Source organism: Miniopterus natalensis, chromosome 3 (genome assembly GCF_054644295.1).
Source record: "Miniopterus natalensis isolate mMinNat1 chromosome 3, mMinNat1.hap1, whole genome shotgun sequence".
NCBI lineage: Eukaryota > Metazoa > Chordata > Mammalia > Chiroptera > Miniopteridae > Miniopterus > Miniopterus natalensis.
The window spans coordinates 9,107,550-9,122,227 of NC_142083.1; the positions used below are offsets into that span (position 1 = coordinate 9,107,550).

The 14,678-nt window shown below is 33.5% G+C and overlaps 1 protein-coding gene across 2 annotated transcripts in view; it reads right to left on the reverse strand.

Moving 5' to 3' along the window:
• Positions 1-14,678, reverse strand: part of NIPBL (NIPBL cohesin loading factor) — a 170,948-nt gene that overhangs the window by 154,746 nt on the left and 1,524 nt on the right. The gene's annotated exons all lie outside the window — the stretch shown is intronic.

Here is a 14,678-nt window from a genome sequence, read left to right on the forward strand (position 1 = left end):
AAAAAAAAAAAAAAAAAGACAACCCAATGAATGAAAGAACATATTTGACAATGATACATCTGATAAGGGATTAATATCCAAAATTTATAAAGATCTCACACAACTCAACACCAAAAAAACAAGCAATCTAATTAAAAAGTGGGCAAAGGACCTGAACAGACATTTCTCCAAAGAGGACTTACGGAAGGCCAATAGACATATGAAAAGATGCTCAACATCACTAATCATCAGAAAAATGCAAATCAAAACCATAATGAGATATCACCTGACACCTGTCAGAATGGCTATCACTAATAAATCAACAAACAGCAAGTGTTGATGGAGATGTGGAGAAAAGAGAACCCTGTTGGTGGGAATTCAGATTGGTGCAGCCACTATGCACGGATGTTCCTCAAAACATTAAAAATGGAACTGCCTTATGACCCAGCAATTCCACTTTTGGGTATATATATAAAGACACCTGAAGCACTAATTTAAAAGAATACATGCACCTCTATGTTCATTGCAGCATTATCCACAATAGCCAAGATATGGAAGCAACCCAAGTGCCCATCAATAGATGAGTGGATAGCTGTGGTCAATATGGCTAAGTAAGTTGGAGCGACATACCGTATTACTGAAGGGTTGTGGGTTTGATTCCCAGTCAGGGCACATACCTAGGGTGTGGGTTCAATCCCCAGTTGGGGCACACATGGAAGGCAACCAATTGATGTTCTCTCTCACATCAATGTTTCTCTCTCTCTTCCCCTCTCTCTAAAATCAATAAGCATTTCCTCGGGTGAGAATCAAAAAGGAACAAAAAAATAGATGAGTGGATAAAAAAGTTGTGGTACATATATACAACAGAATATTATTCAGACATAAAAAAGAATGAAATCTTACTATTTGCGACAGCATGGAGGGACCTAGACGGTATTATGCTAAGTAAAATAAGTAGTCAGAGAAGGATAAATACTGTATGATTTCACTTACATGTGGCATCTAAATAACAATATAAACAAACAAAACAGAAACAGACTCATAGATAGAGAACAGACTGATGGTTGCCAGAGGGGAGGGGATTTGGGGAACTGAGTAAAAAAGGTGAAGGGATTGAGAAGTACAAACTGGTAGTTACAAAATGGTCACAGGCATGTAAAGCACAGCTAAGGGAATAGAGTCAATAATATTGTAATAACTATGTATGGTGCCAGGTGGGTACTTGAAATACCAGAGAGATCACTTTGTAAAGTATAAGAACTACTATGCTATACAACTGAAACTAATACAAAATCATGTTGAATGTAAACTGTAAAATGAAAAATAAAATTTTTTTACAGATCTTATTAGCTTTATTCAATGACTCGTGAACCAGGCAGCATTCCATTTAGTAGATGAAAAGGAGTTCTGAACTGAAAAAATTTTAAAGTTAAAAGTAGACCTTTAATTATATTTGTAAAGATAATCCTTCATGAGCAAAGTAAGAGTTCTCACTAAAAGACTGCATTATGTTTATGAATTTCATCTAAAACTAACTGAAGAAGCAGTCTTCAGATTAAGCTAGGTAAACAAATACACTAGGAAGGCCTTAGGAAGAGCCCTGTACCATAGAAAATAGTCATACAAGAACATTCATTTTGTTATTCTAAATTCATAGTAATATTGTCAATATACTGAAAAACAAAGCCTCAAGAAAAAAATGGTATTATTATCTTCTGGTAATTTAAATCAAGTAAAATTAAAAACAACAACAACCCACAGTATCTATCATACTAAGATTTAATATTTTAACCCTGATTTAAGACTGTATGGAGAGATCTTCTAAGTCAGCCTTGAAAATAATTTTCAAATAACCATAAGTATTTACAAACAATTTGACCAAGCCACTAAATTTTTCAACATCCACTCCGTCCAAAATGTGAAAAATGATAGTTTTTGGTAGACTGTATTCTTATTCATAGGCAGTGAAAAGTGATTTAACTTATGCTGGCTTTAAAAGCTATGTGCTAATTCTAATCTGTGTATCTATACCAGAACTATAATAATAAACTGAATATTACCTTGGACATTCTTAGCTGAAGTAATAAAGGGATCTTAGGGTTTCAACATGGTTTTAAAGTTAAATTTTATATAGCCTTTTAAAAAAGTCAACACAGATTTAGAAATATCTTCCTCATGAAAATAATCTTCTAATAGACCAATTCATAATTATATGCTTTGCCAAAGAAAAGCCTAATGTCTTCTAAGCTTTGAAAACCTAGTGTTTAAACTCCCATATCCACTGTACACCTATGGATGTCAGTTAAACTCAACATGCCTAAAACTATAGGCATGAAAATAATCTTCTAATAGACCAATTCATAATTATATGCTTTGCCAAAGAAAAGCCTAATGTCTTCTAAGCTTTGAAAACCTAGTGTTTAAACTCCCATATCCACTGTACACCTATGGATGTCAGTTAAACTCAACATGCCTAAAACTATAGTACAACCTCCCTCGCTTCTTCCATATCCCACTGTCCAATTCTTATAACCTTCTCCTATATTCCTGACCTTAATGAATGGAACTTCCAATACTCCAAACCTGAGAATCAAGGAGGCATCCTTGACTCTTCATTCTCCATTACCCAACCCACCAACATATCAACACCAAACTGTATGCAGGTAATTCCCTAATGTTAAGAGCTTCCTCCTCCACATTCACGCTTAATTGAGGAGCTCATCAATTCCTAAACGGCCTCCCTAGTCTCCTTTTTCCTGCCTACAATCAAATGTCTACATTGCTGCCAAAAAATATTTTTCAAATACAAAATATACTTCTTTACTAAATAATTTACTTCTTGGTGCCCCAATGCCTTTAGAATAAAATGCAGACTTCTTAAAGGCATATGCATTCCTTCATAATTTGAACTCTGCACCTCTCTATGGCTTCAAATCTTTTGTATACTCATTTTCCAGCCTATACTCCAATAATCTCAGCATCTGTGGTTTCCAATATCGATCTGTTGCCCTAGTCTCCCAAGTCTAATTAATGGCCTACAACACTTAGTTTACATACTATCTCCCGTCTAAATTAGATGATCTCCTCCCACCCCACCCCCGCCCCAGTGCTCCTACTGTACCCTCTCATTGTTAATCTGGATAATATAACATAATCTTTGTTTATCTGTCTATATTAGACTGTAAGATGCTTAAACGCAAGGCTGAAGTCTTTTATTTCGCCACTTCTAATGTCTTCCAGTTTCTGAGACACGGAAAACACTCAATGTTTGATGAACAAGAGACTGAATATGAGGTCATGGCCATGTCCACATCATGCTAGATGTTTCATACTGCAAATATTATAACTAATAGAATCTATGTAAAAATTGATATTTCTTTTTAGTATGTTCCAATCTAGAATCTACTTACCACTTTTCCCTACAGATTGACGATCCCTTACCTATACTACTAGGAACTACTCCCTTCTTTCATTTATCTAAATGCTTGTTTTTTTGTCTTTAGTTTGTATTTTTACTAGTCTATAAAAGTTCTGAAACCTGAGAAACACCTGAGAACCCCTGCGGTTTACAGCTGAATAAATAAATGGGCTTAATGACTGGCCTAAATGTCACTTGGTTAGCAGTAAGTTTAGATTAGATTACTTGTTAATTTCATTATATAATACCTCCAAATGATATACTCAGTTTGAAAAGTCCAAGAAGTTTAAAAATATATTGATCACAGCCACAATGGTAGAGAAGAGCATCTAAATGACCTAAGGATAACCTTTATAGGAAATGTCCATCTATAATGAAAAAAATGCACTTACTAAATGAAGACATGAATAAAAATAAAGATTATGAAAAGATAAAACTATTTTTGAAAATACATTCTAAGAGCTATAAAAATGTTCAAACCTTGTGGCCCACCTTCCACTTATAACTCAAAGTGAATAACGCCCCCAAAGGGTTTTCTGTACATATAAAGATGTTTCATTGTCTCATTTTTATACCAAAGGGAAATAAAAGGTAAAATAAATAAATAAATAAAATGTCCAACAGTAGAATGACCAAGAAAATCATGGTTCATCCACTGAAAAAATATTGGTTAACATTTTAAATTATTATGAACACTCTACAGGAAATTAGGAAAATCTTTACAATACAACCTTAAGAGAAAACAGGACTATGTACATATATTTCTACCATGAATACATAGTAACCATAATTACATTCATCTAGTTATTTTTTACTAAAAAACCTAGTAGGAAAAACATAAAATATGAGATTATAGATTTTTCCCCCTATTTTCCAAGTAGCATGCAGTTTTTTCCACATTCTATCACTGAAAAAAAAAAAAAAGTTAACTATGAGGTTCTTAAAATGTTTTAAGTTCTAAATTATACAATTTAGCCTTACTTATCATACCAGAAAACTGTAAGTGGTTTTCAAGAAAACTAAGGGAATGGAGAGTTGCTAAACTATGAAATTTTATAAAAAACACAAACTAAAATGTGGTGGCTATCTTCTAGTTGAAAACATCAGAATCAATAAAACCATAATTAGTGTAGGTGGCAATATGGCTCAACAGCTAGGTAAAACATTAGAGATTTAGATACTAGGACAGTCACAAACTTATAAATTGTAAGTCATTTTAAATTCTAGTTTTTAGGCTCACTCATCTGAAGACTGAGGACATGCAATGGCACTATGACATACACTACAAACCATCAATAACTGGAAAAAGCTGAAGAACTATAACACCTCTCTCCCTTTCCCACCAATACCTCCCAAATTCTAATATGCGTATCTGGATTATGCAGGTCATTTTAGCCCAGATCCTACAAATGTCCCTTAGCAGTGAATGAAACCCCAAAGGGAATACCTCAAAATAGAAGCAAAGCTGGACTGGGAATAAAAGAGTGAAAAGGATTCAAAACACTTACGTATAAAGATCTTCCTCTTATCCAGCTAAGCAAACCTAGTTGTCCACGTAAAAGTAATTAACCAAATTACACCAATTATTGGCTTTAAATGCTACCTTACCTTTTCTGGGCCTCATGTTTTCTTTCTTCTATCAAATGCACTCAATATTTAGCAAGCCCCACCCATTTTCTGTCACTCCAATTAGCTCTGTATCACCAAACCCAAATAAAAATTCATTTATTCAACAATGTTTTAAGTGCTTACTTATATGCAAGCCACCATAGAGACTCAATAACCAGAAAGGGTTCTCCCATCAGCCTTTGTAAACTGTCTTTGGATTGATCCATTTTCTCGAAAAATGGTAATTAGAACCAGAGCAAAATATAGCACCTATTATTTCTTTAGTTATAAACTCTAGTTACAGTGAAAAAAATATTCACTTTCTTTTTCAAGATAGCATCACATTTTAAGAAGCCCTCTGCAAAAGAGATTATTTAAGGTTATTTAAACCAATAACTCTAAGCAGAGCCTTTTGTTCAAACTGGGGAGCAAAGAGGATAACTTCTTATTCTAAGGAAGAAACACTGTAAGGTTATACAAAGCCATGAGCAACAACTTTCAAACCCACAAACAAGTAATACAGTTACAACATATCTGGCTCTTGCCACTAAAAGCTTATGCATGCCTAACAACTGAATGGTATCATATTCCATGGCATTTGTTTCTTTAGTTTTTGTTGTTGTTGTTATCTGTAAAAAAACTGAAAATGCTGTTGAAGTGAACTTGTTTCCACAGAATAGGAAAGTCAATTAAAAAGCCTTTCCTTTACCTAAACCCGCTACCTTCCCATTTTCTTCTCCTCAGACTCTGCTCCTGAACATTTAAGCACACAATACTGTAATGAATGTACACTTCCATGAAATGTAGTACTCTAAAAGTAAGGTATGGAAAGATAAAGGCTGAGTTCAAACTGTTCTAGTTGATATAGTAGGCAGTAAGTCAGAAGCCCTCAATTTTAGATATAATGGAAATGTGTACAGAAGACAGCCGCATTCAGGTTATAAAGCATGAGTGTTACTGAAGATTACACTTTATTTTTAAATACCAAGAGCAAAAAGTATCCTAACACTATATACATCTTTTACAATTACCTCTAAATCTTTCTTAAAATGCTAGAAATTATTTCATCTGACAAATTTTATGTATATGCCCAATCTGAGTCAAAATAGTAGAGGAGGGATGGATTCAAGAGATGTTCAGGGATGTGTTATGAATGTCAGAACTGGGTGAACAACTGGCTTGGCGGTACAGTAAAGGAGAAGGGTAAAGCATTATCACCAAGTTTCTAGTTTAGGCAACTGAGCTGATGGTGGAAACATTAACCTACTTCACATTGTTGTAAGAATAGTTTTCTTTCTTTTGGGGTGGACAGGGGTAAGAGCACAGAAGAACTGAAGGATGAATTCAGATTTATATACTTTTGAATTTACAGTATTTATGGAACACCAAGAGTTGTTGCCTAGTAGACAACTGGATCTGTCTCAGAAGAGAACCATATTCTGGAGATAGATTTGTGAGTCATCAGCATACAGGTAGTAAGCATGTAAAAAGTCATGTGAATAGATGAGATCAATAGGAAGGGAAACAGAACGAAGGTTGAAAAACCATCTCGGGAATACCAATGTTTAAGGGGCAGGCAAAGGGAAGAATGGTAAGAGTCTTGCCCGGCTGGGTGTGGCTCAGAGGTTGAGCGTCGACCTAGGATCCAGGCGATCGGCGTTCCATTCCCGGTCAGGGCACATGCCCGGGTTGCAGGCTCAATCCCCAGTCAGGGGCGTGCAGGAGGCAAGCAATCAATGACTCTCTCATCATTGATGTTCTATCTCTCTCTCTCCCTCTCTCTGAAATCAATAAAGATATATGAAAAAAAAAATGTTAAGTCTTCAAATGGAAGGGCAAATACATAGAGGAGGAACAAGAAGAGACTGATATATACATATCCCTGAACTCAAGGGAGAAAACTGTTTCAAAAGGGAGCGCGGGGGGGTAATATAAAAATGAGTAAGTAAGGTTATGTCCAAAAATAAAGCAGTCAGAAGATCTGAAAGAGATATCTAACGATGTTCAAAATATTTTTGGCAGAGCAGTACCAAAGTTAAAGAGCATATTAACTTCAATTTCAAAATTCAGTCACTGATAAACATGCAACATGGATGAATCTCAAAACGCTTATTCCAGGTGAAACAACCTAAAGCAGAAGCCGACATACTGTAAGATTCCATTTATATGACATTCTAGAAAAGACAAAACTGCCAGGGGCTAGAATAGGTGTAGGGAACTGATTACAAAAGGACATGAGGGGCCTTTTTGGGGTGATGAAAATATTTCATGTCTTGACTGTGGTGGTGGTAGTTGCAAGACTATGTCTGTCAAAACTCATCAAATTATAAATCTAAAACAGTGAATTTTTCTGTGTAGATTATACCTAAATAAGCCTTACTTAAATTAAAAACAAAATTAAGTCATCATATCACTATTTTAGTTGAAAAACATTTTTAATGTACTGTAATGTATTTCTCATTATAGTTAACTTATCTACAGTATTATACATAATACTTAAATTAGCAAAGAAAATGAAAACTATAATAAATCAATCTTAAGCTTAAAACAAGAAAGTAAATACCTTCCCCTCTTGCAATAAACCCCAGTATCTTACTCCCAATTCTATTGCCCAAGGGACCAAAATAATACAATCCTTACCAACAGCTAAAGAAGGAACTCTGTTTTAAACTTTTCTTTGATTTATTTTTATACACAAGTTTTGTTATGTAGGTATGTAAGGATGTATGCAAACAAAATGTTCTTACCCCCCAAAAAGGCTCAAGGACATAACCTATATCCAAGAAAACTGTATTTTGAAATTAACACAAAAATACACTTGCCCTTACAAATCTCAGATTTAGAAATATATCTTTAAGAAGTATCAAATAACTCAATTCCGATTAATCAACTCAACAAAATGTACTGAATAACTACAACACAGGACAAGCACTGTAATGGTGTTACAGACATAAAGATAAAATATAGGGTAGTTTAGGGCTAATGGTTTAGTATGGCTGACAGACATAGGAATAATTTATTTCATCAAGAGATACAAGTAAATACACTGACAAATGCTATGAAATAGAATGACCGGGGTAAACAAAAAAAAAGGCCATGCCTTTTTCTTTCTCCTTAAAAAAAACTTCTGGTCCTTGACTTGATATTTTGAGAAGTAACACATGCTTACAGAAGAAAGTAGGAATGCTATACAAATACACATTTTCACAGTTTACGTCAACACTTTTTCACCAGTAACATTTTGACCTTATGAAGATCTCAGAATTTGAGGCCTTTCAAACTGCTCAAGGATTGTAATATTTATTGGGGGGGGGGAGATCTATGTATAAGTGAATCCACTCAGTTCAAACCTGTGTTGTTCAAGGGTCAACAGTAATACATTACAGGACCATGCACATTAACACCACCACCTATATTCACCATGTCATGTAAAAATTTGCTTAGGAGGAGATAAAGACTGCACGGACATGGATAGAGAAAGGAAGACACATATGAAAAAGGAAAGACAAAAGAGGAAAACGATTAGTAAAAGCATATGTCATATATATCTTTCAAGACAACTTGAAGGTAGGTTATGACATAAATACTAGATTCCTAATTCTTGTCTCAAAACGGAAGGAATGTTAACAGTAGCTTTTAGGCCATTACATTTCAACTTTCAACTTTACAGTTTTGTTAGGCAGAGGCAGAACTCTAGAGGGAAAACTTGTGCATCAATTTTTTAAGAACAGTATTAATTAAAAAGGGCAAGGGGAGAGTTAAGCCCAATTTACACCCAAGTAATATTTCCACTTGGTCATTAATATAGCCTATACTCAGATGATCAATTTCTTTAGGTGGAAATTGGCAACCCACAATCCTATCAGATAAAGACAACTAAAAGCAGTTTTAAAATTCTGAAAGGGTTGCCAAGTAGCAGTGCTGAGAAAACTCAGTGATGCATTGCCCTGCTAGGATTAATTTCAAGGACATTTTTTGTTTTGCAAATAAAAAAATTAAACATGTAGTCATAAAGATTAATATTTTTAGAGAAAACTATTGTTTGAATTTTAATAATTCATTAGTGTTTCAAACACTATTAGTTTTTAAGGTATTTAGAATAACTATTTTTAAATAACAGTACTCATATCAGAACAAGTATGCATTTCATCAGCAAAAGACTAAAGGAGTGAGGAGTATAAATGACCCAAATATGTTAACTCTGGCAAAAAAAAATCCAGTATTTCAAAATAATGTCAGAGCTCCTGAATTTCTCAGAAGATATAAAAGTATAAACAATTATTTTAATAAATAAATTAATGTTGCTAATTCCATGTTTCTGCATACTGAAAAAGTTTTTTCTTTCTGCCAAAGGGTAAATATGTATCATGGAAAACTTTAAGAGTTTGGTATATGCATGTTAAATGGTATGTTACACACATGTAAAATGGCAAAACAATTTTACTACATAAATTATGTTGAAAATTTGATGTACTTTTGGGGATTTTTTTTCATGTTTAACATTTTTATAGAAAATAATTCAAGAATCATAATGACATTATGAAAATTAAGTGGCTTTTCTACATTTTCAAAAGCTATCTATTCCAGAGATACAGCATGAATATACAAGGTGGGGCAAAAGGAGGTTTAGTAATGAGTACTCAAAAGAGAGTTTATTCTTATATTATTATTTTATTAATTACTGTATTATTTTCCATACAATATAAACCCACTTTTGCTCAACCCTGTATTTAAAAATCAATGTCCTATTTAAATTCATGTTATACATACAAACATTTTGTACATTATACGTGGTATAAAATAACAAGGTATTTTTTTTTTAAGACTAATCAAATAATGTATCAGCTATAACTGACCAAAACGTTTTACAACTCCTTTATTTAAAAAACCTTCAGGATCTCTTTATAACACACACACACACACACACACACACACACACATCTCACATCTCTACACACACACACACCTCACAGCTCTACACACACACACACACACACACACCTCACATCTCTACACACACACACACACACACACCTCACATCTCTACACACACACACACACACACCTCACATCTCTACACACACACACACACACACACACACACACACACACACACACACACACACACACACACACACACATATCTCACATCTCTACAGCCAAGCCTAACTTTTGCATTATAAATCTTAAAGAGGCAGTGTGGCAAAATGAAAAGATGTTTTAGAATTAGAAATACCAGGGTTGGAATTTATCTCTAACACTTGCTAGCTTTGCCACCCCAGACACATTTCTTAAACATGATGAGCCTCCGTTTCCTTGTTTGTAAAATGAGTACACTATCACTGACCTCACTGGATAGTTGGGTGGTTCAAATCACGATACACAGTATAGTGGTTAAGGTTGATGGGTGAAGCATTAACTCTGGAGTCCTTTCTCCACTTTCTTCCACAGCTGTTGTGACCTTGGGCTAGTTGCTTAATCATTCTATACCTGTTTTCTCATATACCTTAGGATAATAAACAGAACCAAACTCATATTATACCTTAAAGAATTGAGAAAATCCATATAAAGCCCCTGGCACAGTTTCTGCCACATGGAAACCACTTAATACAAATGTAAAAGCACTTAATACAGAGCCTGACACAAAAATGTCTTATTAAATTTTAGTTTTCCTAAACTCAGGTCTAAATTACTTTTTACAGTCTCTAAAACTCAAATCCACCCTGAAGATAAAGATTTACTAGCAAGGATAAGAAAAAGACTATCTCGAAATCTCTAAAGGTTGTATGTCACAGCAACAGTTCTGGAATAAGTGTACAACTTTTCAAGTTGATGACTTTGAAGGGATCAGGTTCTTCGATTATATAAATACTGGAACTTAAAAAATTACCAGTCATACTAATTTATAGATTCATCTACTATACTACAATTGGTCATAAATATTTCTATGAATGAAATCACTCTCTAAAGATGAATTTTCCCTTTCTAAAAATAGATGCTTTGATAATTTCAACTCAATATAAAAAAACATAAAAGTAAAAAGATCAGATTGCTTAACAACTCAAATTTAAAATATCAGATAGTAAAGATTTGCTGATTTCAAAAACATTATATATATAGTATGAATATATAGTATGAATTCTATTTTAGTTCTCTGCCTAAACAATTTCCTGGACTACATTACTTGAAAGTATTGAATCAGATGAGCAACCAAAGGATAATATTAAGATTTTACTAAAACGAGAAATGTGGAGTCCTAAATCCTTAAGAACACACATAAATCAGATTAATTATTTACTAATTATAAGACAATGGACAATTTTCTAACCTTTCCAGCCTCAGTTTCTTAATCTGTAAATTGTGGATGTTAACTATTTCTAATCCATGAGCTTTTTAGAGGAATTAAATAAGATAATATTATGGGGACATATTTAACACAATTTCTGACAAATAATAGGCCCTCAAAATCTTATCTAGCTGACAATGCTAGATAAAACAAAAATGATCTCTACTAATAACAGCACTTTGGGAACAGAAAGGAATATGCCTTAAAAGACAGTGAAATGACAAACTCAATCAGAACTGACTCCAGATTTATACCAAACAAAATGATACATAAAATACCTAAAATCATCTCATTACTTCGATTAGACAAAAAATTCTGAGCACATAAAATATCCTTTAAAATTACAATGATGGCCTTAAATGAAAGACATGGTGTTTAAAGTTGTTCTTAAATCAACTGGAAACACTAAAATTCCACTCTAGTAATTTTAAAAAATAGTGTGAAAATAAAACTTTCAGGAGTCATTACGTATTGTTTACTACAAACATGGTTCATTCATTTACATTTCTTAGGCGGGATATACATAAATAAACTTAATCAACCAGGACTGAGTCGGGATTTCTAACGTAAAAGTACTTATTTTCATACCAGGAGAATACAACTGGAGGACAGGTATCATCTCTCCAAAAGAAGAAAAGCACCTTGAACTCAATATAATTGACAAAGTCAAAAGTGGTTTCAGCATCAGCACTGAGCAATCCAGAGCACTACAACCAGAGCTCAGGTACTTCTTAAAGCTACATAATCTAATAAAAAACTATTGAGAGTCAGGGAATCCCTTATTCTCCCACTGATTCACTACATGAATCTATACCAATCACCTGGCCTCTGATGTCAAGTTTTTCATCAAAAAATGAAAATCAAGCTGGTCACTTCTTTCACAGGGAAATGAGAATATTTATAAAGAAACTCAGTCACTCTGAAAAAGGACCAATTTAAAAATACAAAGAATAATGCTAAATGGCAGCTGCTAAAAATAGAGAAAACTCTGCTTAAAAAGTATATTTTTAAATGATTTTCAAAAGCTATATAAGATCATAAATTACCAAAGTCAACTTAATATCCTCAAAATGTTAAAATAAACACCTTCAACTAAACGGTTAATTGCCAGACTTCTGTAAGTTCCTAGTCAGTAATTTCCTATTCATTTTATGGCAAATAAATGCGATAAACAGAACTGAAGTGACATTTCTCTAAAAGGAATTTTTATTTACTTCAGTCTTTCCAATCACTTCATATGGAGCTGAAATCTTATATTTAAAACGCCAGAATTACGTACAAATTATGCTTTTCCTAATAAGTAATGGGGTGGGAGAAGTTAAATGAAATTATATAAAACTCACACTTTTTAATTTTTATTTACTCTTGTATTCTTAATTTTTACATCTTATTTTGAGAAGGTAAAAATACCACATTATGGTATGTTAAAATACAGACAGGTTCAAATGTTTCTAGTATAGCAGTTTAATGATAAATTGATACCCCAAAAAATGAAATATTAAATTAGTTTAGGAAGCCTTAAAAAATACATGTTTGAATTGGTATAGCTTTCTCACAATATTTTTGATATTTAATAATTTTTACTATGCAGAAAACCAAAACTACATTTACCACCACACCAAAAACTTTTACTTTTCCTCCCCAAAGAGAATCTCAAACAGCCTTTCTTTCTTCAAATATAATTTTTCTCTTCTTAAAGGTAGTATTATACTGATCGCTAGCATAAATCTAAAATGCTTTTGAATAACTAGTAAACAAATGTTGAATGGCTTTTAAAAGGAAGTATCCTATATAACAACATTCAATATTCAATTTTAATTTGATCTACTAACTTTTCATTATTTATTTGAAAAGTGATTTCTTTTCAGGTAATAATTATAAGTTATTAGTAACTCTGCAGACTACAGAGAAACAGTAAACCATAATGTTGAAACTTCCTCTAGGTATATTAGGAAGTACTTCGCCAAATAATATAACTAGCATTGTGAAATTATTGGAACACTGTGGTTGCCTCCTTTCACTGAATTAGAAAAACCAATAATGGAAATGCAAGATTAACCACTGGTGACTATACAGGGGAGGTAGAGCAAGCTATTCATAATCTCTAGGGAAACACAAATTATTCATTCCAACTAAGTTATCAAAAATTTAAAGTTCAAGCTTAGGTTTTATTTGAGTTTTATAATGTCTTCTCTTTTAAGAATAATCGCTTGATTAAATAAAAAATATTTTCAATCTACTGTAAAGAAATGTTTATGCTATCTTAATAAAATCTATCACACAATCTATATTACTTAGAGATTGCTAACTATGTACAATCGGGAAAATAAGATCTGATAAGAATGAATTCACTTTCATTTAATTCCAAAGTCACTAGGAAAAAAATCAGTCACATAAACAGATACCTAACACACGGATTCAAACATCTGTGTAAGCAAGCTCCCTTTAAGTATTAAACTCTAAAAGTTCCTTCTGTTGATGAAAACTAAGCAAGCAGAACTCCTTTCCATTACCTTTAACATAAATGTTCATCCCTCATCCCTTTAACATAACTAAATGTCTCCGCATTTTATTTAAATAAAAGTTGTAAAGACAATTACAGGTTCACATAAGGGCCTCTTAAACATTTATATTGAAGCCCTTATCTGCCTCCCCAAACCCGAAACCCTCTGCTTAAGACGTGAAGTGTTTCTCCCTTCTGTATTCTCTGCCCCCAGCAGGCCCCCATTCACATGCCCCCCACCCAGTGTAGGCCTGAGGCCCTGTAGCAAACAGTGTCTAACAGGAGCAGGCAGCACAAAGACAGGAATGGGAGATTAGTGGGAGGGAGGGAGGCCGGGATTGGGGCTCAGCAGGAGCTTCAGGCTTTTTAAAATTCAAACTGCTCCCTGACCAATACAAATCACGGACACGCCACTGACTACTACACGGATTTATAGCATTAAAAACATGCCTAGTACGTGACAGCTATATTAACTTCACTCTTTTTAACATCTTTCCATACGTTTTCAGTAAATGTGGTACAATTTATTTTAAGCAGAATGCGAAACTCAATAATAACCTTCAGAAAAGTTGCTCATTCTACAATGACAATTTAACAAGACACACAAAAAAATTCGAACCAATGTAACGCCCACTAGTAAAATAAAGAGACTTTGTTGATCAGTGTTGCTTCATTTTAACCATTGAAAGTTTCTCTACAGTGAATATGATACAAAATATCAAAAGAGTCTAACCCAGGTACATTTATTTTTCTATGCAATGTGTAATATAAACTTTTAAATTGGCTGCTTTTCCTTTCTACCAATCTGCGCCTCCATAAAGAAA